General features: G+C 42.2%; 1 protein-coding gene across 2 annotated transcripts in view; it reads left to right on the top strand.

Annotated features, from left to right (window-relative positions):
• The first annotated feature begins 7,348 nt into the window (after positions 1-7,348).
• LOC115482563 (6-phosphogluconate dehydrogenase, decarboxylating) overlaps positions 7,349-25,333 on the top strand; it is a 419,310-nt gene continuing 401,325 nt past the window's right edge. For both annotated transcript variants that reach the window (XM_030222452.1, XM_030222450.1), the window contains exon 1: positions 7,349-7,581. The gene's annotated coding sequence lies outside the window, so the exon portion shown is untranslated. The remainder of the gene's footprint in view (positions 7,582-25,333) is intronic.

Below are 25,333 nucleotides of genomic sequence, written 5' to 3'. Positions count from 1 at the left end.
CAGAACCTCAAGCATTTTGGCTCTGGGCTCGTCCACAATTTCCACGGGGAAGGGGATGGCCTCAGACATCTCCCGAACAAAAGATGGAAAAGACAAGCTCTCGGGAGGAGACAGCTGCCTTTGTGGCGAGGGAGTGGAGTCAGATGGAATGCCTTGAGAATCCTCGCCAGAGAACTCCCCATGCACTCCTTCATCATCCTCGGATGAGGTATCATCAGATGGGGCTAAAAGCTCAGACAGAGCCGCCCGAATCTGAGCCCGTCTCGACGAAGAGGCTTGATGGCCTCTATGATGGTGCCGAGAAGTTGATGGTCCCTGAGGCTCCGGGGAAGCTTCCTGCTCCGATGCCTCGGGAGAGTCAACTCGGGAAGCCAAAGACACTGGCACCGGAGACGGCACCGGTGAGACAGACCTCACCACAGGCTGAAGGCCTGATGCAGGAACATCCGGCATCGGCAATGTCGACACCTTCGACGTCGTCGGCACCGGTGCCTCTGAAAGCATCGACACCGGCCCCGTCGACGCCGTCGGCACCGACAACCTCGATGCCGACTACCACTGCTGCATCATGTTCATGAAAAATGGGAACATGGCCTGCATACTCTCATCCAGAGCTGGTGTCGGAAAAGGCTGCGGGGTCGGTTGAGGTGTCGGAGGCAAAGTCTGCTGAGGTTGGGGAGTGGGGACTCGGCTGCCAGCGACCCCACGCGTCGGAACCTCAGTAATAGAGGGAGAGCGATCCTCTCGGCACCGACGCTTCTCGGGTATCGAGTGTATCGATGACCCGGAGCTCCCGGCGCCGTGTCTCGAAGGAGATCGACGACGATGCTTCTTGGCCTTCGCCCGACGCATGTCATCGAGACTCCTCGGCACCGGAGAGGAGGACGTGGAATCCACACGTCTCCTCGGGGCCGGGTCCGACGCAGGACGGTCCCGGGGGGCCTGCACAGCAGGAGGCGCCGAGGCGGGTGGAGACCCACTCGATGCATCACTGCTCCCAGCGTGCATGGGTCTAATGGCAGCCTGTCCCCTGTCTCCCGGTGCCGACGCCTCCTTCGACGTCGACCTCGACGACGCCGGCCTCGAAGACATCATCCTCGACGGCACCGACTTCACCGGCACCGACTTGCCCGGCGCCGGTTTGGAGGGCGCCGACTTAGACGACGTCGATGGCGCCGACGCCGAAGCACCGGGCCCAAAAATCTTTTCTCTCTGGGCGTCTCGAGAGAGGAGTGTCCGCTTCTTCATGGCGAGACACAATTTACAACTCTCCGAGCGATGATCCGGCCCAAGGCACTGAATACACCACGAGTGTGTATCAGTGCCAGAGATGGCCCGATGGCAGCGGGCACAAGGCTTGAAGCCGCTGGGCGTCTTCGTTGACATCTCGGGAAAAATTGTCCCTGCCAAATCAAAAGACGCGATTGTGTCTAGAAAAAGATGACACAGAAAAACAAAAGAAAAAGACGGGAAAAATACCCGACCGAGCGATTTAAATAAAATCGCAGACTAAAATAAAGGAAACTTAATAAACGAAAACAATCTAAGATAACAAAAAAAGGATACTTCGCTTTTTTCTTCTTTCTTCACCTCCGGGCACAGGAGGAACACGAAGACGAACAGTCGAGCTCCGTGTCACCTCAGACGCGGAGAAGAAAAAACTGAGGAATGTGCCCGCTCGGCGGGCGGGAAAGTGGACGCGCGCATGCGCACTGCATCCGCCCGCGCGACGGGGGACATTTTTAGTTTTGTCATGGACTTTGCTGGAAAGTCCTCCGGGCCGACGTGACGTCACCCATCAGTGAGAATATTGGCCTGCTTGTCTTTGGAGAAATAATTACAATTCTAACAACTCAATTGAATAATTATTCATAAACTAGTCAAAGACTCAAATCATGTCTGATTAGAAACAAAATGAAAAAGATTAATAAATTCAAAGTAGTTGGGGATGTGAAACATATCTAATTAGCAGTGCTTTTTTAGTAGGAAAAAGGTACCAGTACTCATGGGCAGGGTCACCACCTATGGCTGTGCCCCTATGATAGCCACACCCATATTAGCCACGCCCCTTATGCCAGCCATGTGCATATAAACAGGCATCATTGAAATTATTATACCAGTATAGGAGAAAAAAAATAACTTGATTTTTTAATATGACAGCAGATGTAAATTCTCAAATTGGACATATTCTGAACACTGCAATTAAAATAAAATGATTTTTTTCTACCTTTGTTGTCTGGTGACTTTGTTTTTCTGATCATGTTGGTCCCAGTTTTTGATTATGCTGCTCTCTATCAGTTCTCTTAACTCTGTTTCCAGGGCTTCCTTTCCATTATTTTCTAATGGTTGGGCCACCCCAGATCGTACTTTTACTTAACTATTAAATTTTACATTTATTTTTGCATTTTCTTAAGTACTTTGACCTAGTACTCTGAACTACACTGGAAATGCTGTTCACGGAGGAGAGGGCATAATGAGGACAAGGGGGGGGGGGGGAGAAGAGACAGTGGTATTCTAGATATGAAGTGGGAAACAGGATATGCTGATTAATGGGGACAGAAGAAGAAAGGGATAGAGAGGGAGATGCTGACTTTGGGGGAAGAAAAGAAAGAAAGGCAGAAGCTACATTTTTGGCTAGAATGGAGGGAAGCTGCACTGTTGGGGTAGGGAATGAAGATACAGGGAGATGATAGGCTACAGATGTTTGGAGGGAAGAGGGGGAAGATGTTTGGTTACAAGAGTAGGGGAGGAGAGAGAGAGAATATGGGCTCTAAGGGTGGGGGTGGAGTAAAGGAGAGAGAGGGACGATGTTGGGCTGCAAGAGTATGAGGATGGAGAGAGAGAGGGAAGATGGACTACAACAATGAAGCTATGTAGTAAATTTAAAACTACTTGGAGAAAATATTGCTTCACTCAATGTGTAGTTAAACTCTGAAATTCATTGCCAGAGAGTGTGGTAAAAGCACTTAGCAGGGTTTTAAAAAAGGGTTGGATAAATTCCTAAAAGAAAAGTCCATAAGCCAAAATTTAGTGTAATAATATTTACTGAGAACAGAGTACAACACAATATTGAGGCATACAGAATACTTAATACCATAACTCACAACTGCTATTAAAATAGCGAATGCCACCATATCATAATCCAAAATGGACTTGGAAAAATCCACTGCTTATTTCTAGAATAAGCAGCATAAAATCTGTTGGAATCTTATCTTGTGACCTGGGTTGGGCACTGTTGGATACTTTGTTCTGAACCAGAAGTATATAGGTGAAAATCACAGCAGATGCAGTCAACATTTTTTTGTCGTTTTTGCATGCTGGATGCAACCTTTCTTTCTTTTTTTTTTTTTTTTTTTTTTTTTAATATGCTTTTGTAATAACATTTTGCATCTAGAAATAGCTTTAACATAAAAAAAAATTATGGGGTCATTTTATCAAGCTGCAGGAAAAAGGACCCTGTGCTGGTGGTCGGGGCTGTTTTTCCTGCAGCCAGTATAACACACAAAAGAATGGCCATGCAGTGAGATAACACTCACTGTGTGGCCAGGTGGTGGGGAGCCCTTACTGTGATCCATTGAGGTGGCGATAAGGACTCCAGCTCTAACCCAGCAGTAACTGGGCAGCGCACAGCGGTTCCCGATTAACACTGAGTTACCACTGTGCTACCATTTCTGGGAGTTTTCTTTTTCCCCCAGAAATGGCTCACACTCAGGGCGAAACTACCACCGGCAGCTGCATTGGTCCAGAGATAGTCCTGAAAAAGTGAGCAGTAAGCCCATGTTGGGCTTGGGGGGGGGGGGGGGTATTTTAAGAATAAAAACATAATACATCCAATATAAGAAATCCTTGACACATGTTTGTATGAGCAAAGCTTTATAAAACAAATTTTTAGAATATGTTTAAAACTTATGCAACTTTTTTTTTTTTAGTGGAGGCAACTGCTGAAAGGTCCACCCCCAATGATCGTGACCATTTCCACTATAGTCACTACATAGATATTTAAGAGCAAAGGAGATAATACCAAGCCTTATGGAACCCCAGATCTGGGGGTTCAGGGCAAAGACCATCCCTTATCCCATTAAACTAATTGGGTCTTATATGAGAAGAATGAGGTGACCCACTGGATGACTCGCCCCCCTCCACACACACACATCTATCATCTGAAACCAAGACAGCAAGATATTATGGCTTACAATATCAAATGCCAACATATCTGGACAATTACCTCTCCCCACCTCCCATAGTACAGCATGTCTCCTTCTCTAGTGCCTGTTTTCCTGCTTCTCCTCTCTCTCATTCCACTGCCACCACGCTACAGTGGCAGAAGCACTAAGGATTTTTGAGGGAGAAGGGTTGTAGAGATTGGGCTATTAATTTGTATGTTGTTATTTCATGTATTTTAATCCTCCCAGTGAATGGCGAATTAGAAATGTTTTTCAATAATAAAATTCTCAATGCATCAATAATACATTCCTAGCAAGTTAGACCCTTAGGACAATGAAGTACTGCAAATGGTGCTCTGAATAATCATGTTATTGGCATCTATCTTTTAACTTAAATGCTGATATAATACCACTATTAAAGTGTAACTTATAGTTGAGGAATTTACCCTCAGCGAGCTTTGTGAGTCTCAAACTCAGCACCTAGCTCTTTGACTGTGTCTCCGCTTGTTTTATGAGTGGGAAAGTGTGGGGTACAAATGTAATAAAAATAAAATAAATTTTTACCTCATATTTTCTTTTGTAGTTCAAGGTGACTTGTATTCAAATACAATAGGTATTTTCCGTTTCCCAGAGGGCTTAAGTTCTCACCTTCTTTAATGGAAGTTAAAGTGAGTTGAACTATGGCTTCAGTAGTTCTCAGCCTGCTGCACTAACCTCTATACTATTTCTCAATGGTTTGTTAGCCTTATAGCTGATCAACCAAAACAAGGTGGTTTCTCATGTCATTGGCTGTGCTGTGCTGACTGTGTTTGGTTCCTTTTCAGTTCTATAGCAACAGGAACCAGTAGACTGAACTTAGACCCTGAAAATAGACTCCTCACCATGGAGAAGGAGATTTGAGAGAACTATAAAATGATGAGTGGAACGAAACAAGTGTATAGGGAACAGATACTTTCCCTTTCAAATAGTACCAGGTACTGGATTTGAGAAAGTATCCTTTCTATCAATGCACAATAAGTCATGGAATTTGTTGCTGGAGAATGCAGTCAAAATGAAGAGCATTGATTTATTTTTTTGTAAGTTTGAGCAAGTTTCTGCAGAACATGTTCCTAAATACTTATTAACTAGGCATGTATGGGAATGAGGAAAAGAGAGATGATGATCTGTCTAATTTCAGGTGATCAGAATTGGACATGATGAAAGAGAGCATACTGTCTCAATGGAAAAACTGATGTCCCCTAGTGTTTTATTTCTTAAGTTCAAGCTGTGTCCTCTGTTCTTGCAGTAGCTCGGGTGTCTTAATTGGTCCAATTCACGTATTAATGGAAATATCTGAAGGGGGATGGGAGCAGTAGTGCTTGGGACTCTGAATGCTGCTCTCTCCCAGTCTCTCCATGGTGCGACCTCACCTTGAGTATTGCATTAAGTTCTCTTTACCGTATCTCAAAAAAATTAAAGCAGAATTAGAAAAGGTTAGAAAAAGAGTGCGCAACATGATAAAGGGGATGGAACTCCTCCCAGTGGCGTAGGAAGGTGGGGCAGTCTGCCCCGGGTGCACGCCGCTGGGGGGGGGGGGGGGGTGTCGGCTCCGCTGGTTCCCTGCTCTCTCTGCCCCGGAGCAGGTTACTTCCTGTTCTGGGGCACAGAGAGCGGGAACAGGCGGAGCCGATGCAGCTCCCAGCGACGTGCACTCGGGGTGGAGCGGCCCTCCTGCCCGTCCCCTTTGGTAAGAATACACTCGGGGGGGGGGGGGGGGGGGTGCATGCGTGCACCGAGGGGGGGTGCACCGTGCTGCACCGGGGGGGGGGGGGGTGCACAGCGGCGAACTGCCCCAGGTGTCAGCCGCCCTTGCTATGGCACTGACTCCTCCCATGTGAGGAAAGGCTATAACGGTTAGGGCTCTTCAGTCTGTAAAAGAGACAGCTGAAGGGGGATATGATTGAGGTCTATAAAATCCTGAGTGGTGTAGAATGGGTAGAAGTTAAATCAAATTTTCACTCTTTCAAGAAGTACAAAGACTAGGGGACACTCAATTAAATTAAATTGAAATACTTTTAAAACAAATAGGAGGAAATATTTTGTCACTCAAAGAATAGTTAAGCTCTGGAACTCACTGCTGGAGGTTGTGGTGACAATGGTTAGTGTATCTGAGTTAAAAAAAGGTTTGGAGAAGTTCAAGGAGGAAAAGTCCATAGTCTGTTATTGAGATGGACATGGGGTAAGTCACTGCTTGCCCCGGGATTGGTAGCATGGAATGTTCCTACTAATTGAGTTTCTGCTAGGTACTTGTGATTTGGATTGGCCACTGTTGGAAGCAGGATACTGGGCTAGATTGACCATTGGTCTGACCCAGTATGGCTATTCTTATTTTCTCCCTTTGACTTACGCTTCTCCTCCCACCGGAAGGAAAATAATACATATAGCAGAAGCAAGGACAAGTTCACCATGAGTATTGTAGCAAGTTGAAGAAGTAGAGAGGGGAGAAATGATTTTCAGTTGAGTGATGAAGAAGAGATTGTAATTTGAGGAAAAATTGTTTAGGGCAGAAGACTATTGTGGGAGAGACAGCAACGGGTGAAAGAAAGACTAAGTGAGACAATGGTCAAGTGACATAGAGATGGGGGGGGGGGGGGGGGGTGTGGAAGCATAGACATACAAAGTAGATAATATTAAATATTTCCCCATCCCAAAATACATAATCGAAATCCCATCCCTTACTTTCTTTCCATATTATCAACAGTCCCATCCCTTACTCGGTATGTGGTTTTGAAAAGATGGAAGAACTGGGCAGGAACACAGGAAAGAGAAGAAGAGACAGCAATGAGCTATGAATAAAACATAAAGGGCATAACCCGAGCACAACTGAAATCCAGAGGTCTTTGAGCTTGGGAAAGAGAATACGCTCATGAAATTGGCTTGGCTCCTAGCATGTATTACAGGGACGGTGGGGCCTAGGAGGATGCTGGCGGTGCTGATGCTGCGGTGCCGCACCGTCTTGTGGACGCCAGGGGGCACTCGGCCACATCCCTCCCTCCGCAACTTCAGGACATCAAAACCCCGGTCGCTTCTCGCAGTCCAAGTTCCGCCCCGCTGCCGCATGGGTGCTTGTGATTGGATCCTCGCTGGGTCTCTTTGCCGTGATTGGAGGGTGTCGGCGTCGGTCATAGGATGCAGTGACGCGCGTGGGGTGAGGGGAACCGCAGAGGGAGCGGAGTTGAGTGTCTGCCGGTGCGGTTTCTGGTGGTGCCTGTTCCCCCTCCTTCTCCTGCTCTTCCTGTGTATTTGGTGGGGGTCCATGTCCGGGCCCCCGTTCCCCGGAGTGGGCGTCTGTGTTTCCAGTCGCTCATGGCGGGGATGACAGTGACCGGCTGACTGCGGCCTGTCCGCCCTTCCGTCCGCGCCCTGTGTCCGGAGCAAGGTAAGAAGCGACAGTCACTTAGTAACACAGCAGTGGAGCTCTATTTAGACAGCGCTCGGGGTGGGGCCTCTTTGTTTTCTGCTGTCTGGGAGACGAGGTTTGTCCGTAGCGGGCGGAGCCCATCAATACACTTAGATGGCCGAGGGGATGATGACTCCCCCTCCTCAATATATACCCAGATAACCTGAGGAGGAAAACTGATTCCCCAGCAGTGTAGACCCGGACAGCTTAAAGGGCGGATCCAACCCCCGGGCAGCATGTACCTAAACAGCCCTTGGAGAACCGATCCCCCCCTCCCCCACCCCGCCTGTAATTAGTATGTAACTACTATAGCCTAAGGGAGGGGAGTTGATTATCAGAATATGCCCAGACAGACGGGGGGGGGAGCTGCACTGACTCCCCCCCCCCCAACAATATACATATGAACAGCCAATTGAGACGGACCCCAGTTCCCCCTCCCCATCAATAGCCCTCACCTTCTCTTCAATCAGTATACGTCTTAATATATAGACTGTACAGACCCCCAGATCAATATACTTGTAAACATCTGAGGAGGAACTGACCCCACCCATTAATATAAACCCCAGACAACCCCCCCCCCCCATCAATATATACCCTAAACAGCTGGTAGGAGGGGAACTGACCCCCCTCCCCTAGTCAGTAATAGAGGATCAATTCCACTCCCCACCCCCAATGTACACCTCAGATAGCCCTGGGAACCCCCCTATCCATGTACTCGCCAGGCAGCCTAGAACTGAACTTCCTCCATTATCCATCTGAGACACAAAGTTGTAACATAGTATATATTGGCAGATAAAGACCTGCATTATCCATCCAATCTGCACCTGCCACTCTGTGTAGGTTACATTCCTTCATGATCAAATTCTGGCATCACAAATAGGGCAGTTAACACCATGCTACAGTATCAATCAGTTATGTTTGACACAATGGAAGAGTGGTTTTATAATTTTGGTTGCAGCATATTCACAGTTCATTGTCAATACCTGATTAAATCAGGAATCCAAAAAAAATGTTGTAAACTGACATGCTAGTTTCTATCACCTTTAAGGTGTTTTCCCCTCCTCCTCCGAGTTACACTCATATATGATATGAATATGATATAAAATAAGCATACTTTATTCTTGATATAAAATACACATACTTTATTCTTTGTTCTTGATCTGTCCTTGCTATTCTTGGGTCACAAATTGTAGAAGTCTGCTGGCACTGGCCTTCCCAACCACTGGAGTTGCTGTCAAAGCCCACTGTAGCCTATCCAAATCTGTTTTTCCATAATTAGGACACATGCTGTAGAAGTCTGCCCAGTTTTGCCATATTTGCCATTGGTGGGAAAATGTGGGGTACAAATGTAACAAATAAATAAATAAATATTTGGGACACAGACCTTAGAAATCCACCCAGCACTAGTCTTCTTTAACAACTACTGGCATTACTGTCTAAGTAACATGAAGTTTTGTTTTGTTTTTCATTCCATCCTTTTTCCATATAAGAATCCTTTGTGTTTGTCACATGCATTTTTGAATTCAGTCACCATTTACATCTACACCACCTCCCCTGGGAGGGCATTCCAGGCATCCACCACTCTCTCCGTGAAAAAGTACTTTCTGATGTTACTCCAAATCTACCACTCTGTAGTCTCAATTCACATTCTCTAGTTCTGCTGCTTCAAAGAGATTTCTATGTTAATATCTTTTAAGAATTTAAATGTCTGTATCATATTGTCCCTATTCCTCCTTTTCTCTAGGGTATACATGTTCAGATCCTCAAGTCTCTTCTCATATGTCTTTTGGGTCAAACTCAACACCATTTTTGTCATTTGTGTCTGGATTACTTCAGGTCTTTCTATGTCCTTAGCTAGATAAGGCCTCCAAAACTGAACACAATACCAAGTGGGGCATCACCAGTGACTTGTATAAGGGCATTAATACCTCTTTTCTTCAGCTGGTTATCTCTCTCTCTATGCAGCCTAGCATCCTCTGGCTACAGCCACCACCTTGTCACTTTAGTTCATTCAGCTTTCCTAGTTATTCTTGTCCAGCTATAGAACATCAGATACAAAGGATATTGCTTTTTTTTTTCCAGGTTAAATTTTGTTGTCTTCCTTTTTGATTTTTTTTGTTGTCTTGAGTAGGTCACAGATATCATAGTAAAGGAACATCATGTCACGTTGTTCAGTATTGCGTAATCTTAGCATGTTAGGTTTATGGCCCTGGAATTCAGGAGGGATGATTTTGAGAGAGGACTTTCTGAGCACTATTACCATAAAGAATTCAAGATCTGATGGGTACAGAGGAATTGTGAGCAGCAGGGGAAGGAAACATTGGGAAGAAAACAGATCTTTGTGTAAGACAGATTAACAAATGGGAAAGGATAATGAGACCTATATTTGGAATCCCTCTATCCATTGACTAGATGAAGAAGGCCAGCAAGCAGGTGAAGAACGGAGCACCTGGAGCTAATGGAATCTTGGCTGAAATCTTCAAGTAGAGGGAGACATATGTTTGTTTATTTAGTACTTGATATACTGTCTTTCAATGAATGCAAAGCGGTTAGCAAATTAAATCAACATTATATCTCCTTGCCATCTTGAAGATCTGGAATGACCAGTCTCTATTGACTTCAGGGATCCATGATCGTGCTTGTCTTAAAAAAAAAAAAAGGAGTCTACTATGACTGTGGAAATTTTTAAAGAACTTGCCTTGTTGCTTATGATAGGAAAGATGTATGCAGGAACCCTCCTGCACTGTCTTCTTTCTGTTTGGTAAAGAGGTCTTCTTGAAATATCAGTATGGTTTTATGTCATCAGAAGCAGAACTAATATGATCTTTACTACAGTAAAAATGTCAGGACCAACATAAAACTCTCCACATGGTTTCTTTTGAGTTTATGAAAGCCTTTGACTCAAGAAGCACTATGGATGTCTACTCTTCTTTGCTTCTGTTCTATTCTATTTCTGTTCTTCTATTCTGCAATTATCCCAAAGGTTCAATGTGGATGACATAATAAAGAAGTCCTCTAGTGAAGGAGAATAACATTTAATGACATTTAGAGACAGCAACTCCTGAGTTATGGAACATCACTACAGAGCTATTTTAAGCCTACAAAGTGTGCTTTTTTGACTTTTAATTTCTTGAGCTGCTCATGCAGCAAGTAGGAGGAGCTAACGTTCAAGACTGGAGGGCATCATCAGCTGACATCACCCATCCACAGCATTTAGAGACGCCGACTTCTGAGGCAAGGAACATCAAGACTTGTGCAAGTATCAGAGCTGTTTTAAGCACTTGCAAAGTGTGCTTTTTTGACAGTATATTGAGTTGCTCATGCAGCATGTGGGAAGAGCTGATGTCCAAGACTGGAGGGCATCATCAGATGACATCACCTGCCCAGAGCATTTAGAGATGCCGACTCCAAAGGCATTGCACTGAAGGGGCGAGCCAAAGGGGCACAACTTGTCCCTTTGCATGCACTCTACATGCATATTGTACTTAATTTTATAGTAATCTTTTAAGGTTTTTAATTTTAATTTAGGATGGGTACTTAGTCTCTTTTTATATTTTGACTTCTTATAGGGCTTTTATATAGCTCTGTATTTGCAATTGATGTCACCTTATTTTCATATACAAGTACTTCATTCCCTTCTGTTCACCTTAATTGTCGTTTGATGAGATATCTATTAAAATGTGAGGACTATGTGCAACATAGTATTGAAGTAGTAACAGGTCATTGGAAGAAATCTAGTAGATATAAACACAAGCCAAATTCATTGCAAAATAGTGAGAGATTTTTAAAAAGGATAGTTTGTGAACTTTATGTTAAATCTTCATTTATTCCAATTTAATCAGGCTGAAGTCAGATGACGATCCATTATTGAATGAGATTTGCCCACCGGCTATAAATTTTTGTCTGTCTCAAGAAAAGTATTAAAAAAAAAAGGAGGCAGCTTGGGATTATTGTATAATTCTAATATTAAGGTATCTCTTCTGGATTTCTTTATTTCTTCTGGCGTAGGACTGAGGATTCTGCATTGAATGACTCTTTAACATGTTTATTGCTGTATAATCTTCCTGGAAAATGGCAGCAGTCTCACAATGAGTTTTATGATTTTGTTGCTGGTTAAACCAATACTGTACTTAAAACCATTCTACTTGGTGATATAAATCTACATCTGGAAAATACATATAATAATATTACCTCCATCTCAACTTACACAAGTTAAGGGTCATCAATTGGATATGATAGCTTATACTACAAATGTATTTAATAGCTTGGCATTGAGATAGGTCACCGTCTTTAAAATTGGACCATTACTTATTGGATTTTACATTTAAGATGGTGCACTGGTGCTAAAAAGAGTCCGCAAAATAATCTCCATGTTAAAAACACATTATACTATGTGACTAGGGGTAAAGTTGATACTAAGCTTTTTTGGGAGAGAGTAGATAAGTACTATAAAATGACCAAATCAAATTAGATGGGTTAATTAATTTGGAACACAGTGAGTAAGAATATTTACATGATATAGCTCCTCAGCAGACCAAAAAGAAATCTATTTGTAGAAATGCAAAAATGGTTTAATTTGGAACTTTTATCTTTAAAGAAAAGTTGTAGAAGATTGGAAAGAGAATGGAAAAAAACAGGGCCAATTGCCGATAGAACTACATGGAGGCAAGCAGTAAATTTATACAAAAGGACTTTAACTCAAACTAAGAAAATGTACTTTTCAAAATTAATTGGTCATGACAACATAAGTACTAACAACTTTTTAAAATAGTTCATGCCTATTTGATGTTGAACAAGTGAATACTACACCTTCTGATCATGTTCCTTCGGTAGATCAATTGGCTCAGTTTTTAGGGAAAATATATTAAATGTCAGATCACAATTTACTAGTAGCAACTTAGTGGAGTTTCTGAATTTTAACTTTAATGCTGATGGGATCCTGGTGGATATGATTTGGAATGATTTTTTATTTAGTTGGAAAGATACAAACCAACTCATCTACAAACTTGCTAGATCTCATTGTCAGTTGGACTCTTGCCCTTCGGGTTATATGAAAACGGCTTCTTTACAATTTAAGCTTAAGATTTATGAGTGGCTTTCAACTTTGTTATCACAAGGTTCTTTTCCTTTTCCATCATTAAAAGAAATCAGAATCTCGAGCATTAATTAATAATTATAGACCAGTTGTTTGTATCTGGTTCTTTATTAAGCTTATGGAAAGTATAGTTACCATTCAGTTAACACTATCCTTGGGACAAATATTAATATATTACATTATTTATTTGTTACATTTGTATCCCACATTTTCCCACCTATTTGCAGGCTCAGTGTGGCTTACATAGTACCGTAGAGGCGTTCGCCAATTCTCTTATGAACAAATACAGTAATGTTGTGGTAGAATAAGGTTCATATGTAACAGACACATTAGGGAATCGTAGAGAGGAAGAGTTATTATGTATCCATTACGAGCTTTGGTTTTGTGTGTTGCAGGGTACAGGCATTAAGTTGGGTCGGTGGGGTATGCCTTTTTGAACAGGTTAGCTTTTAATGATTTCCGGAAGTTTAGGTGATCATAGGTTGTTTTCACGGCTTTTGGTAATGCATTCCATAGTTGGGTTTTCAATCTAATTTTAGTACAGACACACTACTATGCATATTAGTGTCTGATATTTATACCCTGTTGAGTGGGTAAAAAAGCACTTATAATGCAGCTTGATTTATCAAGTGCATTTGATCTTGTGGATCATACCTTATTAAATATTTTGAGTAACATAGGTATAATAGGGAATGTTTGGAAATTGTTCAGAGGATTTGTGGTAACAAGATCTTATGCAGTAAAACGGAGGGAGAATTATTGAAAGATGGAATGCAACTCGTGGGGGTCCCTTTGTCCCCGGTCTTGTTCAGTGTACTTATGGCATAATTTGGTTATCAACTACAAGCTGCGGGCTGTAGAGTCTATATATGCAGATGATATCACTATACTGATTTCAATAGATTCAGATGTTATAATGGTAATTCCACAAATTGAAAAATGCATGGTTACGATATCAACATGGATGTTTGAAAATCAGCTCAAACTTAATAGTGAGAAAACTAAGTTCAAGACATTTCATGAAAGCCATCTTCTTTAATATTGAATGGTCTAACCTATAAATTAGAAAACTCTTTGAAATCTTAAGAATTGATTAGACCATAATATGTGTTGGGAATCCCAGGTGAATAGTCTTGTTAAAAAATGCTGTTGGATGATGACTAATTTAAGAAAGATTCGAAAATATTTTACCTTAGAGTCTTTTCAATTGTTAGTACAAGCATTAATTCTTACAAAATTTGACTATTGTAATATTATATATCTCGGCAGTACAAAAATATTTAACGAGGCGGCTTAGAATAATTCAGAATACTGCAATTCATCTTATATGTGGTTTGAACAAATTTAATAGAGTTTCTATATGTTATGAAAGGTTCCATTGGCTACCGATATAGGCTAGAGTTTTTTCTATAAGCTTTGCTGTCTAGTTTATAAAATATTGGTAGGTATTGGTACCAAGTTACATGTTTTCCCTGATTAATATACATTCTTTAAAGTATGATATTCGCAATAACCTAATTATATCTGCTTCCTCTCTCAAAGGATTCCGTTTTAAGAAATATTTTAAAGCTTTATTCTCTTACCAGCCATCTCAAATTTGGAATTCTTTACCTATGTTGGTGAAATGCCAACCATATTACTTTTTTTTTCATGACATGTTGAAAACAAATGTATTTAGAAGGTACGTACTTTCTAATTAGATATTGTGCAGTTATTTTTCTTGATATTGTAAGCTCCCAGCCTTTTTGACTGGTTTTATCTTATATTGTAATCCACTCTGAGCCTATGTAAAGGTGTTGAGGGGAATATAACATAACACAACAATTAAGAGTTCATACAAGTCAGTAATTAAAATCAACAAGTTTCAGCTTCAAATAGATGAGTTTTCAAGGCCTTACTGAACAGAGAATATGAATCAATTTGCCTTATTTGAAGAGGGAACGGGAAATGGGACTTGATATACCGCCTTTCTGAGGTTTTTGCAACTACAGTCAAAGCGGTTTACATATATTCAGGTACTTATTTTGTACCAGGGGCAATGGAGGGTTAAGTGACTTGCCCAGAGTCACAAGGAGCTGCAGTGAGAATTGAACTCAGTTCCCCAGGATCAAAGTCCACTGCTCTAACCACTAGGCTACTCCTCCACAGAGGTAGCTGATTCCAAATTGACATACTCTGATAGACAAAAGTAAGCTCTAAGAGATGTTATGATGAACATTTCTCATCATGAATATACGATGAGTCAGCCGAGTAGATGTAAAGATCTTGGAATATTCAAACTATATACCAGTTTCTCAGAGGTCAGGCCATATTACGTCTTAACAATAAGGCATGCCACTTTAAATGTTTGTCTTGCTCTATTTGGGGAAGCTCCCTCAATCTTTCCAGATCAAAAATAAGTCTAGCAACAGTATTCTGCAATAATTGCAGCCTCCTTCATGATTTATCCGAAGGTCCACAGTATAGCGAGTTACAGTATATAGAAGCAGTATAGTCTGAGCAATTCTCCTGAAACCCAGAGGACTCAACACTAATTGAATTGCCCTCAACTCTTAGTCTAAAGAAGATTTTTTTTCACCAGAGCACTAATTTGAGGTTCAAAAGTTAGATTAGAATCAATTAAGACTCCAAGAATTGTAGATTTTTCATCAAATTTCAAATTCTCACTGGAAGCCAGTGTAAAATCCTTAACAGGAAGGAGTTCATATTCATCAAAGCAGACTGTCTTTGTCTTGAGCTTGTTTAACGTTAAGAAAATTTTCTGGGCTCACAAATCTGTTTTAGCAATAATTTGCTTTAAAGATGTTAATGTATCTTCAAATGTATCTAAAGCAGGACAAAGAAGAAAAATATCTAAGCATATGAGAAAATACAGGCACCCAACCCAAATAAGTCAGCTCCCAAAGTTCTTAAATAAATATTAAACAATAGAGGCGAAAGTGGCAAGCCTTGGTGGACACCTCAGTGGGACAGCATTATAATTCTGAAATACTGTTCTCTTTCCTAAAATTCCCCAAACCAGTTCAGGAATCTACCATAGACACCCAACTCACTCATTCTGTATAAAACTACTAGTACTACTATCAATTATTTCTATAGCGCTACTAGAACGTCCACAGCGCTGTACATATTATATGCAGGTAGTTTCTCTGCCCCAGGTACAACAAAAAAACCCCAAAACTTAGGGGTCCATTTTTGCAGGTGCGCCGAAAAGTGGGCTGCGCTAGTGTAGACACATATATTGGCATGCGCAGGTCCATTTTTCAGCGCACCTGCAAAAAAGAGCCTTTTTTTTTTTTTTAGCTGAAAATGGACGTGCAGCAAAATGAAAATTGGCATGTGTCCATTTTGGGCTGATACTTTACCGCCACCCATTGACTTAGCAGTAGGTCTCACATGTTAACCGGGCAATAATCGTCAGTGTGCGTACAGTGCCTATTATTGCCTCATTAGCGCAGTGTACTGGATGCATACTGGTCAAGCATACAAAATGAAATTACCACCAGGGTCACATGGTAGCCGGGTGGTAGTTCAAAATTCGCGGCTTAGTAAAAGGGCCCCTTAGATTGTGAGCCCTCTAGGGACAATGGATTTGCCCAAGGTCATAAGGAACTACAGTAGGAATCGAACCCAGGTTCCAGAATCAAAACCCACTGTACTAGCCATTAGGCCACTCCTTCACTCAAATGGGTCTGGGAGGTTGTTTTATGACCAGTGAAAGAAATGTTCAGCCTAATCTGCTGAGATATTTTAGTGTTAATCTCTGCAAAGGCTTCTGTGGCCTTATTTCCCCCCCTCTTATCCAGCTATATGTTAATAAAACTTAGAATGGTCCACTGCATCAAATGCAGTGGATATGTCAAATTCTAAAGTATAAGTTGTTCCCCTTATTAACAATGGCCTAATTTCTGGAGATCAATTCCAGTAACAAGGTTTCTGTACTATATTGTAACCTTAAACCAAGTGGGTTGAGTTGTAAAGCATTTGAATGTTTGTTTATATTTATTGGTAAATTTGATATACCGCTTTTTCTGGCATGTAGGCCTAAGCATTTTACAATAAAACAATGTAAATAGAGTTTCTCTAGAAAAGAAACAACATTTCAGTATAGAAAAGAAACAATCACACAGAGTAAGGAAATGGGGGAAGGTATTAAATACACTCACAGAACAGTGGCTGATGGCAAGGGATATACTTTCAGACATGGTTGAAGGAAAGCTTGAAAAGAGTTTTCAATCAAGTTTTAAATGTAGAAAATACAGTTCCGAGCGAAGCTAAAGAAAAGGTGCAAGAAAGAAAAAAGCTGAGTACCTTGTGGATTCCCAATGTGCAATGTGGGGGAAGGGATAATCAGGCAGTGGGAGTCAAGGGATCTGATAGGGAGGACGGATAAGGAGGAGAATCTGTATAGTAAGCTGAATATTAACCAGAAATTCAAGGAGTTTGGCTATCCATGAAGTACTGGCAACAGGCCTATAATTTTCAATTTTAGAAGAATTAGCCTCAATTAATTTAAGGATGGAGGTGTAAACAATATGCGACAAATCTTCTGGATAGATTACTTGCTCAAACACAGCATCTACAAAACAAGTTATCCAATAGATTAGACTTGATGGGCAAATAAGATAGACAAATGTCCAAAGAGTAAGATTTTTTTTGCATTTAATTTAATTCTGAAATTTTTAATCTGCTTAACCATCAAGTTCAAGGTGGAGGACAATCAAACATATAAATGGCAAGTGACCGACTCACCCTCAAATGCGCAGTAGAGGCTTCCCTCTCTGTCCCGCCCCCGCGTCAAGACGTGATGATGTCAGAGGACGGAACAGAGAGGGAAAGAAACGCTGCGCTGAGGAGTGGACCTGGAACACGGAAGGGGAGGGAGGGAACTGCCGAGGTCACTACCACTCCCCCCCCCCCGAGGTCGCCACCGCTCCCCCTCCACCCGGGCCAGGCCCTCTCCTCTCCATTGAACTTACAGTGCCGAAACCTCAGCAGGCAGATCGCCTCCCATCGGCCTTCCTTCCCTGCCTGTGTCCCGCCCTCGTCGACGTTATGTCACACGAGGGCGGGACACAGGCAGGGAAGGAAGGCCAATGGGAGGCGATCTGCCTGCTGCGGTTTCGGAGGTGAGGCGCTGTAAGCTCAATGCAGAGGAGAGGAGAGCACCTGGCACAGGTGGAGGGGGGCCAGCGGCGACCTCGGGAGGGGGCAGGAGAAATGCTGGACATGGATGCAGGTGAGGGAAGGAGAAATGCTGGGAATGGAGGTGAGGGAAGACAGGAAGATGCACATGGATGGAGGGGAGGGGACAGAGGAGAGGGAAGGGGATAGAGGAAAATAACTGGATGTGAATGACAGGGGAGGACAGGGGGTAAGAACGAGAGGGGAGGACATGGGGTAAAATAGAATCGCTGGCCATGGGTGGGGAGGACAGGGGAGAGAGGAGAGCTAATGGACATAGATGGATGGAGGGGAGGGCAGGTGAAATGCTGGACATGGATGGAGGAGAGGGAAGACAGGAAGGAGATGCACATGGATGGAGGGGAGGAGAGAGGGCAGGGACAGAGGAATTTTGCCAAACAAAAATCTTGCCCGTTTAAACGGGCTTAACAGCTAGTCACATGTAATAAGCAGGTACTTTCTCTGTCCCTAGAGGACTCACAATCTTGATTTTTGTACCTGAGGCAATAGGGGGTTAAGTTACTTGCCCAAGGTCACAAGGAGCTGCAGTGGGAATCAAACCCAAGATGCCAGGATCAAAGTGCACTGCACTAACCATTAGGCCACTCCTCCACACCACTGGTTCTGCTTTAACAGACCCAAATTGACTCGAAAGCCTATCTTCTGGAATATCAATACAATTGTTAAACAAATTTACATCTGGATTGGAAGAGATAGACATGGAGGTGAGAGAAAATCTAATATTATTAACTTTAGTATGAAAATAGTCTGCCAACTCATTCGCATTAGGTTGTAAAGTGGTTGAGGTGGACAGAATTGCTTCAATAAAGGTCAGTGTAATAAATATCTTAGAAACTTCTAAAAGAATTATCAGCATAATCTATCAATTGCTCTATGACTACGTAACAAGTGTTAGTTCTTAGTAAAGAATTAATCACAGACACTGTCGAGGTTAATATAGGGATCGAGCCAAATGCTGTTCCCGATATTCCTTCCAGTTGAAGAGGAGATGAACTATCAGTTAGATGATTAATTCTTTGATTGTCACAAAATGCCTAGCCACCCGCCTGGGGTTACCCCATGGCCACAGAGAGTCTATCCCCAGCACAGCTCAGTTCTGCCTGCACCTGCCGCTTGTGCTCTGCACTAGTATACTCCTCCCACCAACTGGGTCACAATCACCTTTGGGCGAGTCTCCTGCTCTCAAATTATCCCCAGTGATTTCTAAGTTACTGGGGCCACACTCCCAGTGGTCCCACAGTTCCCAGAGAGCACTTACAGACCCAACACACAAACCACCAGGATTCTTTATCAGTCCAGACAAACAGAGCGAAGAATTTTGTTTATTCTCATAAAAATTGATCACTGAACAAACATGTGCAGATAGCAAACAGTAGCAAGTAACTGAAAAATGGATCAATTAGAAAACGAAATAAAAACATCTATGTTAAGTAGTAGTAGTAGTATATACTCTCTAAAGAGTACCTGGGAAGATCAGGACATATAATTGTTCACAGAGCCTTAGCAAAGAGATCTGTCTCCCTCTTCTTCCAGGCTAAGACTGAAGGCAAAATCAGTACACTCTAAAGGAAATGAGCTCCTTGGACAACCAGAGCCCAGTAAACAAGATTTGAAAATATATTGCTGCTTGCTTGCTTCCTGCTTGTTCTAAAGAAAAAGAACATTCAGGTCCCTGTAATAGCTTTAAGCATAAACATGCACCATCTGCTGGTCAAATAGGAGAAATACAGTTCAGACATAATTAAAACAGGGAAATAGCCAATACATTTTAAAGGCTTAAAGGGAAGGGGAAATGGGACTTGATATACCGCCTTTCTGAGGTTTTTGCAAATACATTCAAAGCGGTTTACATATATTCAGGTACTTATTTTGTACCAGGGGCAATGGAGGGTTAAGTGACTTGCCCAGAGTCACAAGGAGCTGCAGTGGGAGTTGAACTCAGTTCCCCAGGATCAAAGTCCACTGCACTAACCACTAGGCTACTCCTTAAAACACACTAGGGCCTTTTTACTAAGGTGTGTAAGCACTTATGCATGTCCAACTTGCTCCAAATTGGAACTACCGCCTGGCTACTGCATGCCCTGAGTGGTAATTCCATTTGTGACGCATGTCCAAAACACGTGGTGGAAAATATTTTCTATTTTCTACCATATGGCGCTTTCCCAGCAGTAATTGTCAGTTTACGTGTGCTGGCTGCTTACCATCTGGTTAGCGCGTGAAACCTTACCGCCAATGGGTGGTGGTAAGGTCTCAGGCTGAAAATGGATGACCACTGGTTTTAATTTTGCCGCACATCCATTTTCTGCCACAAAAAAAAAGCCTTTTTTCCAGACGCGGTGAAAAAATGACCTGCATGCGTCCAAAACACACGCCTACACCAGCACAGGCCACTTTAAGACACGCCTAAGTAAAATGGCCCCACTATTTCTTTGCACGCCAGTTGACAGGGATCAAGAACCTAGATCATCCAACTTTATATGTTGATTTCCAGTATATTGATAGTGCTGGTTGGAAGTAGATCTTTAGTCAATCGTCTGTCATCTTTGCTAAGGCAGACAGGAAAATAGTCTTTTCATTTTTTGGTAGACTTGGTTTCTCCATTGGTGAGTTTTATCAAGCTGTCCCCCAATTCTAATAATTCCAGTTCATGGTTTTATCTCTGGAGAAATCTAAGCATTCCTTATCTCTCAGAAGCCATTTCTCACAGAAAACTTATAGTCATACTATTCAGGGATTTTTTAGTTCTTATTTTACTTCCTTCCTCCAAAGTACTTAGATAATCCTAGTCAAGGAGACCATGTTGCTTGGCTCCGTTTGGATCCTTAAAATCATAGACCCTAACTGACCATTTAGTGATCTTTCTCATTCAGTGATCAAAATCCCTCCCTGGAGCTGTGAGCACTGGTTTTGCATTATTCCAGCTCTGTTATATGTTCAGGTATAAACTCTGCAGTCTGCCCGTTTTCTGTTATCTTTCAAATTCTTTTCTTGATATACAGAAAACCATAAAAGTAAGTGTTAAGTGGTTTACAGTAAAAAAAAAAAAAAAAAAAAAAAAGGAAGGAGAAATACACAATACATGGCTAGTGTAGAGCAGATTGATGACAAGAGGAGAACACAAAAGGAACTGAAAAATTTACTTACAATGAATTTAACACAGAAGGGAGAAAGGGTATGGCAAAAACATAGGGTAATATTCTGCAGCTGACCAACACAGCACTGTCTCAGGATAAGGGACTGGACTGTACTTGGTGCAAAAGCACATTGATGGTTAGGTTGAAGTGGTCCGAGCCCCATCAAGACTGTTCTTCTGTCTCCCTAGAGCAGTGTTCTTTATTATTTTTGAAGTAGGGGCAACATTGGCAAGAAGACTTGAATATGAGAGCCAGGACCAGTGCTGGATAAAGTGGATGGTGCCTGGAGCCCTGAGTGATAAGGGGAGGGGAGGTGTCCCTCTTCAATGATGTAAGCAGTCCAGCTGCTTGGGTGCACTCAGGGCAATATGAGTAAATAAAACAAAGTTTGATTCTCTGGACACTCACCATCAGCCCAGCTTTTTTTTTTTTTTTTGGTGACATTTGTACTCCGCGTTTTCCCACTCATGGCAGGCTCAATGCGGCTTACATGGGGTAATGGAGGGTTAAGTGACTTGCCCAGAGTCACAATGAGCTGCCTGTGCCTGAAGTGGGAATCGAACTCAGTTCCTCAGGACCAAAGTCCACCACCCTAACCACTAGGCCACTCCTCCACTTGTCTTTCTCAACCCAGATTTTCCCTAACGCTCTCTTCTCCAATATACACTCTCCCCCCCCCCCCCCCCAACTCTATCCCACCAGCCACTCCTCCCAGTCAGCTGCCATTGTCTTGTTCCCAGTCCCTCCAAGGGTTGTCTCCTCCATTTTTCTAATGCCTCTGATCTTTCACAGAGTGTTACCATAAGCACTGCCTCTGGGATAGCTGTTCTCTTTTTTTCCAACATCATGTGCCTCTTGTTAATCTTGGTCCGTTTGATATCAGAACTTCTTCACTGTTTGCACAGTCTTGCCAGAATAGTGTGGAAGTTTGTATGCTGTATAATTTGGACTCACTGAGAGCTCCACAGTCCTGAAGCAGAGAACTGAGCAGTTCTTCAGGAGATTGCTAGCAGAAAGCCTGGGGAGAGGGGAGGGAACCACAGTTAGTGTCAATGAGGGTACACTGCCTTGAAGGTGCTCTCAACATGATGGTCCATGGAACGGTGAAACACACTATGTGATTGTAGCCAGTTTTGCAGAGTTGGGAAAGAAAATCCTTGCCCACCCCAACCATAGTATTTTATCTCTGGAGGGATAGATTAGCATTCTTCCTTCCTGTGTAGCTGTGTTACTTGACCACCAATATTTTTCCTTAAACAACATGTCCAGTTCACTTTTCATTTAGTGTTTCTCAACGTCATCTGTTGTTAGACTTGATGAGGTGTGCCGTGAAAGTCACCATAGCCTGATGCTTGATACTAGACCAATACAGAAACAGAGATATATCAATGAAAACTATATCTGTGTTTTTGTATATCCACAGAGGTAGTACCTCTGAAGAAACTAAGGAGCCCTTTAATTAAAGGGTTGCTGTGCGGCAACCTGGAACTACCGCTTGTCCAACACAGGTGCCAGCAGTAGTTCTGCCCCAGCATGTGCCATTTCCGGTGCTAGTGGAAACACTAAAAAAATATTTCCACAGGGGATTACCCGGCGGTAATCGGGCAGCATTGCGCCCTGCCCGGTTACTGCCAGGTTAGCGTGGGAGCCCTTACTTCCACCTTAGTGGGTGGCAATAAGTGCTCCCACCTGAAAAGGGCAATGAAAATGATAAAGGGGATGGGACAACTTCCCTATGAAGAAAAGCTTTAATGGCTTGGGCTCTTCAGCTTGGAGAAAAGACGGCTGAGGGGAGATAGGATAGAGGTATATAAAATGCTGAGTATAGTGGAACGGGTAGATGTGAATCACTTGTTTACTTTTCCAGAAATACTAGGGCTAGGGGGCATGCAATGAAGCCAGTAGTAAATTTAAAACAATTCAAAGAAATATTTCTTCATTCAACGTGTAATTAAACTCTGGAATTCATTGCCAGAGAATGTAATAAAAGCAGTTAGCTTAGCAGGGTTTAAAAAAAGTTTGGACAGCTTCCTAAAAGAAAAGTCCATAAGCCATTATTAAAATGGATTTAGGAAAATCCACTGCTTATTTCTGGGATAAGCAGCATAAAATGTATTGTACTGTTTTGGGATCTTGCCAGGTACTTGTGACCTGGATTGGCCATTGTTAGTAACAGGATACTGGGCTTGATAGACCTTCAGTCTGTCCCAATATGTCAACACTGTACTTATGTAACTTACTGCACGGCTATTTAATTTTTGGCTATTTTTACCTGTTGCAGCGAAAATGTCTGCCACCACTAGCGCAGGGCCCTATTTACCGCAACTTAGTAAATGGGCTCCTTTGTGATGAGTGAGGCAAAGGCTTTTGACAGGGGTTAACCCACGCTTCAGTTAACTAAAATAGACAGTGGTCTTCACATTAATTTACACAGAAAGTAACAGATATACAAATGACATATTTAGTAAAGAATAGAAACTAGGGAATTAAGGAGTTATTTTTTAAATGATCCTTGATGCCTGTACATACTACCAGTGTGCTTAAAGGCTTGATAAGCTCTGAGGTCTTCTCCCCCCCCCCCCCCCCTTAAGCTACATAAGCAGATTATTAATACACATATAGCTTTGTGTTGACTAATTTGGTCAACAGAGGTTTTTGTTCCATTGTGATAGACAAGATTTGGTTTTGTTCATTAGCCACATGTGGTAGCCAAGGTAAGTAAACAAGTCTGTTGTCCACACCGCATCAACTTCTCTGTTTTTTGCACTTGTATACAAAGGGATCTGGTTAATTGTGATGGGTTTGTGATGTTTATGCTCTTTCTTTCTTTTTGTTTTTAAATTTGGAAGAGAAGCTGGTGGGGCTTTCATTGCTTTCTTAGCTGCTGTTTCAGCTGGATGTGTCCTTTCCATGTTCATGTTGCCTGTTCTGTGGAGACTCCAAACAGCACAAACTACAGTGGCCGGATTTATTTATAGAGTCTCACGCTTTGAAAGAGTCTTGCCTTTATTAATTAAGTTGCATTTGCTCCCCATCAAATCTAGGGTCACCTTCAAGCTCTATGTTTTCATTTTCCAAATTTTACATGGCTTGGCCTCAGATTACATGCACCATCTTGTTGAATTTCCTCTGCATAACACTTTCCTTGGAGCCAGGGATTACCTAAAACTCTGCTTTCCAAATTATAAAAATGTTGTTTACAAATCAGTTCTTTCAGCATATTTCACTTATCAGGGCACTAAATGTGTGGAGCTCTCTCCTGAAATCTACTAGACATCATATAATTACTCGCAGTTTTGTAAGATGTTAAAAACATTTCTTTTCACAGTTTCTTATCAATGATTTAAGAATTCCAGGATTAATTAACTTGTATGTTATATTGCATGTCACTTATGAATGCTGTATCTTCTCTTATTTGTCTATACTTCAAATATTGACTGTATTGTAAGATGATTGTTGTACACTTATTATTGCCTACTTAATCTCAGTTGTTAGCCACATTGACATGAGTATAACTTGGGATAATGTGGGGTATAAATGTCTTAAAGAAATTAAATGGGGGCTAAGTGTATGCATATCCTTACATGTTACCGTCTTGGGCTGTACTTAAAAAAAATGTTTATTTTTAGGAACATGGATTTGGCCCTTTTAAACTTTGTTTTTTTTTTCAAAAATGACTACTGATAGGTGGCTGGAGCGTCTAGGTAGCAGGTTCATAAAACCAGTGGTGAGGAATGGATTTATGGGTAGGGGAAGTGGGGTACTGGGTGATCTCTGGGTTTTGTTGAAGTGTCCTTAGAACCTCATGTCTGTAAGATAGACTTGATTTGATTTTGGTAGTACTGGAAAGATTTTGCTCATCAGTGCAGTTGGCATTTGGATTAGTCCCTTGCAAAGCCCCCACTAACTGAGTTGGAGTGTGCTTTCATGAGTGAGCTACAGTGGCTATTCCAAATGCACTGGTTTAATCCTTGAGCTGTCTTCACTTATGCACTTATGTTTCAGAGCTGCTGATTTGGGGATTAGAATGGATTACAGTTGTTTAAAATCAGGATTCTTCCTGTTATATGATGGAAAGCTTGAAATTTAAAATCATTCTGTTAGTCTGTGGAAGGGTGTGTAGGCCTGGTGCTGCTTCCTCTCTTAGGGAACATTCCCCCACACTTTCTGTTCAGTTTCCTAAGAATAGACTGTGAACATGACAAGTGCTTGGAAAAATGATTCATGCTGGAGTACAGACAGAAGTGAGGTCATCTGTGGGCTTGACTTTCCCCTGCTGAAGTTTGGGTCATTGTAC

This window comes from Microcaecilia unicolor, chromosome 13 (assembly GCF_901765095.1).
Source record: "Microcaecilia unicolor chromosome 13, aMicUni1.1, whole genome shotgun sequence".
NCBI classification, from domain to species: Eukaryota; Metazoa; Chordata; class Amphibia; order Gymnophiona; family Siphonopidae; genus Microcaecilia; species Microcaecilia unicolor.
This window is presented reverse-complemented; position numbering and strand designations above follow the sequence as displayed.